At 43.2% G+C, this 5,036-nt stretch overlaps 1 pseudogene; it reads right to left on the reverse strand.

Annotated features, from left to right (window-relative positions):
* Window positions 1-1,895: 1,895 nt before the first annotated feature.
* The window catches only part of LOC102421344, a 3,361-nt pseudogene continuing 220 nt past the window's right edge, over window positions 1,896-5,036 (reverse strand).

The following is a 5,036-nucleotide window of genomic DNA, read 5'->3' on the forward strand; positions in this document are numbered from 1 at the left end:
GTTGTAACACATACACATACTACATATGACAGTAATAGCAGAAACAGAAGAACAGAAGTTACTAGAATAAAGGTAATGTATTTTACCAGAATTAAATTTGTAGTATTTTGAAGTATACTAGGATAAGTTGATGTGTATTATCTTCACTAAAATGTAACTTAAATTAAAAAAATGAACATAGGGACATTTTTATCTATGGGAAAAACAGAAAACACAAAGAGAAATAGCAGATATTAAAAACAACTTTATGAATATTAAATATGAAGGAACCATACCCAGAACTCAAATAACATAAGAGATTGCCAGACTGGGTTTTAAAAGGCAAGATTCAGCTAATAAAGGACTTGTATTCATAATATGTGATTTCTTAAAATGAATAAGACAAACAACCCCCAAAAGGGTTGGGAGTCATATATTTGAATACATATCTCTCCAAAGATACACAAATGGTAAACAGCATAGGAGAGAACACTCATTATCACTTGTGCTAGGGAAATGTAAATTACATCCACGATGTGATACTGCTTCATATCCACTAGATGGGGCCTCAGCAAAAAGACAGATTAAAAGGGGTGAGGTGAAGTAGATGAATGATGATGGAAGGCAACCTGACTTGGGGTGGTGAACACACAGTACGATATACAGATGATGATCTGCTGTGGAACTGTATACCAGAAACCTATATAATTTCACTGGCCCATGTCACTGCAATACATTCAAATTAAAAAAAAAAGACAGACTATAAGAAGTACTACTGTACAAGATGCAGAGACACTGGAACCTTCAAACACAGATGGTTGGAGTACAGTATTATATAGTTAGTTTGGAAATAATTCCTCAGGTTCATAAAAATTACCACAGACTCGTCAACTTTTACCCTAGAAGTCTACTAAGAGAAATGAAACACAAATCCACACAAAGACGTGTACACACACATACATATACACACACAAAGAGGGAGATGGGGGAAGGGAGGAGAAGAAAAAGAGGGAAAAGGCAATCAAAAAATTAGGCAAATGAACAAAACTGATGAATCTCTGTCAAGGGTATATGGAAGGTCCTCCTATTATTCTGGTAAATTTCTGTAAATGTGAAATTACATCAAAACTTAAAATTACCTTTAAATACTCGGGATAACAAGGAAAACAAAAGCTGACCTTCATACCTATTGGCACATGAATGATGAATAGATCTACATGGTCCAGCTGAAGTTTCTTCAGTGATGTTTTCAGGGCATGTCGAACCAATTATGGTCAAAATAAAGTAGACCAATCCTGCAATAACCAAAACAATATTTTAAAGAATGGTTTGTGATGTCACACATTTGGGAACTGAAATTCAACATCATGGTTAAGAGACTGAGAAGCAAGTAACCAACCACTGTGATGGTCTCAACATAGGAAGTCCCAAGGCTAAATTCATGTTACTTACTATAAATGAGGCTTTTAATGGGGTACTGAAATTTATTTCAGTGACTGTAAGAAAACTGTCAATAAAATGTAGGTGGGCCAGGAAAAGCAACCTAAATGTTTCAAGGATTAGCAAACTCATTTCTGAAAGGAGAGTCAGAAATGTCAGGCCAGGGGAAATGGAATCTACTGCCCTACATAGGAAATGCCTGGAAGCAGGACTGCTCAGAGGTCCACATTCGGAAAACAAATCATCATTGATGTGGACACACATAGGACTATTCTGTAGAGACCTCAGCTCTCTTTGTGTTGGAAGCAGGCTTTTCCACTTAAGAAAAATTTTACAAATTTCAGTAAATTCGATGCTGACTTGAAAACAGTCTTTCCTAGTAGGGCTCCCCTCTGGGAATAATATGTCAACCTCACTTGGATATGTGCTGAGAGAATTTGCTGAAGAATGAAAGGAGTGGATCCATTTGCAGTGGCTCAGTCAATCCACAAGCAGATGGAGAAGCTAATGAGCAAGTGGTAGAATCCCTTTCATATATGAAGGTCAAACAGCCATAACTGATATACTGATATGATTTAGGTTCTTCGGCCACTCAAAGTAAGATATTGAAACGCGCCCCCACCTCCCCACCCCCGCCCCAGCATTCAGGTAGAGATATGGAATAACCATGATGTTTCTCTCCAGGAAAATCTTATCTGCTTCTAGAGTTGTTGGCCCATGGGCACCTTCAGCGATGATCTTGGCTTTGATTCTGGGTGTACTGGACTTGGTCAGCTGCTTCTCACTGGCAGCAGGGATCAGTATGTCACAGCCGGCCTCTAAGATGCCCCCTTCATAAAGCTCTGCCTCAGAGAAATCCGGGATTGATCCATGCTGCAATTTGAAGTCTTCCAGTTCCTTTGGGTCAATACCATCTGGATTCCATAGACTCCCATCAGATGCACCAACACCAACACATTTAGCACCAAAGTGATGCAAATATCTCATAGAGTGAAGGCCCACATTACCAAATCCCTGAACAACAAATGTTTTATCTCCAAACCCTGGTGTCATTTCTAAAATGCTCTTATAAGAAGCTTCACTGATGAAGTTTTTGATTCCCTGGAAAACTCCCCAGCCAGTAGCAGAGATCCATCTCTGGACTGATGGGCTTGCCAGTGCCATAGGCAAGGGCATTAACAGCATAGTGCCCGATGGTGCTAGCACAGGTGTCCGAAATCCAGGACATCTCTCGCTCCCCGTGCTCATGTCTGGGGCAGGCACAACAATGCCCAGACCAATGAAGCCCTTCTTTGCCAGTTCCATGGTAAACCTCCTTGTGATCTTTCCCAACTCATTATCGGTATAGTTCTTGGGGTTGATCATAACACCAGCTTTGGCACCCCCAAATGGCACATGAACATGTCCTCAGAGAAGCCAAAGCTTTCACTTCATCTACACTCACCTCAGTGCTGTCAGGAATAGCTACCTCCCTGGCAGGGCGTGCGGTGCTGGCGGTGCTGGACCTGGTAGCCCTGGGTGACCTCCCAGGAACTGTCCTGGCGCCAGATGGGGAAGGACAGGCTCAGCACATGGTTGCAGGGCTTGATGATCCGCATGATGCCGCTCACCCGCTTCTGCTCCTCCCTCCCTCTCCCTTCAGGGTCTTGAGGTCCTCCACCAGCTTGTCCTCCATGATGCTGGCGCACAGTGGAAGAAGCCCTCCACCCTCCTGAAGAAGTCAGGTCGTCCTGGCGGTCAGCCACTGCCTGGCTGTAGTGTCACCAGGAAGGTGGCGGGAGCTCCAGCTGCAGGGTGGCGGCTGCGGGCTGCCTGCAGGCCAGGCCAGCCCAGCAGCGCAGCCAAGTCAGCTACAGCGGAGCCCAGGGCTGCAGCCCAATGCCTCGCCCAGGCAGTGGGACATGGCGGGGGCAGAGGAGAAGTTCTCTGAGAGGCTCGGGACCATGGGAGGGAGGGATGGCCCTGCAAGGGCTGCCCTTTTAAGCCGCAGCTTCCTGCCCTCAGGAGCGGTCCCTCCCCTTGGCGCCCACTGCCTACCTGGGAGGAAGGACTTTGGGTTCCAGCCAAGGTGGCCAGTGAATGGCAGGGGGTGGGGCGGGGGGCCTTGGCCTCCCTGGAGCCTTGCCTCCCCCTCCCCTCCCCCTCCCCCTCCCCCTCCCCCTACCCCTACCCCTCCTCCATCATCTCCCAGGCCTCCCTGGCGATGGCGCATGCAGGTCAGGCTGCAGGACCCCAGATTTTTATTTTGTTTTCCTCTTCAACATTTTTGACACTGTTCTAATAGTTTTATTCAGTATTGAAAGCTTTTTAGGAAATTTTGACAGTATTTTTGTACAAAACATTTTTTTGAAAAAAACACTTGAGACCAAAAAAACAATACAGAAAATCAATGAAACCAAGAGCTGGTTCTTTGAAAGGATAAACAAGATTGACAAACCCCTAGCCAGGCTCACCAAGAAGCAAAGAGAGAGGTCCCAAATAAACCAAATCAGAAATGATAGAGGCGAAATAACAACAGACCCCGCAGAAATACAAATGATTGTTAAACAATACTACGGGCAACTCTACTCCAACAAACTAGACAACCTGGAGGAAATGGACAAATTCCTAGAAATATACAACATTCCAAAACTCAATCAGGAAGAATCTAAAAACCTCAATAGGCCAATAACTATGGAAGAAATTGAAGCAGTCATCAGAAAGCTTCCGGCAAACAAAAGCCCAGGGCCAGATGGCTTCACAGGGGAGTTTTACCAAACATTCAAGGAATAACTAAAACCTACCCTCCTCAGACTACTACAAAAAATTCAAGAGGAAGGAACGCTTCCAAGCTCATTCTATGAAGCCAGCATCACCCTAATACCAAAACCAGGTAAAGACATCACAATGAAAGAGAATTACAGGCCAATATCCCTCATGAACATAGATGCCAAAATCCTCAACAAAATCTTAGCAAATCGGATCCAGCAGTACATCAGAAGGATCATATACCATGACCAAGTAGGATTTATCCCAGAGATGCAAGGATGGTACAACATCCGTAAATCAATAAATGTGATACATCACATAAACAAATTGAAAGAAAAAAACCACATGGTCATATCAATTGATGCAGAAAAAGCATTCGACAAAATCCAACACCCATTTTTGATAAAAACTCTCAGAAAGGTGGGAATAGAAGGATCATACCTCAACATAATAAAAGCCATATATGACAGGCCAAGGCCAACATTATACTCAATGGACAAAAACTAACACCATTTCCCCTAAGAACAGGAACAAGACAGGGATGCCCACTCTCACCACTCCTGTTCAACATAGTACTGGAAGTATTAGCCATTGCAATTAGGCAAGAAGAAGAAATAAAAGGCATCTAAATTGGAAAAGAGGAAGTAAAACTGTCCTTATTTGCAGATGACATGATATTATACATACAAAACCCTAGAGACTCCATCAAAAAGCTACTAGACTTAATACATGAATTTGGCAATGTAGCAGGATACAAAATTAACCCCAAGAAATCTGAGGCATTTCTATACACCAATAGTGAACTGTCAGAAAGAGAGATTAGAAAAACAATCCCATTTACCATCGCACCAAAAAAATTAAGATACCTA

Source organism: Myotis lucifugus, unplaced genomic scaffold (assembly GCF_000147115.1).
Source record: "Myotis lucifugus unplaced genomic scaffold, Myoluc2.0 scaffold_870, whole genome shotgun sequence".
In the NCBI taxonomy this organism is placed as follows: Eukaryota; Metazoa; Chordata; class Mammalia; order Chiroptera; family Vespertilionidae; genus Myotis; species Myotis lucifugus.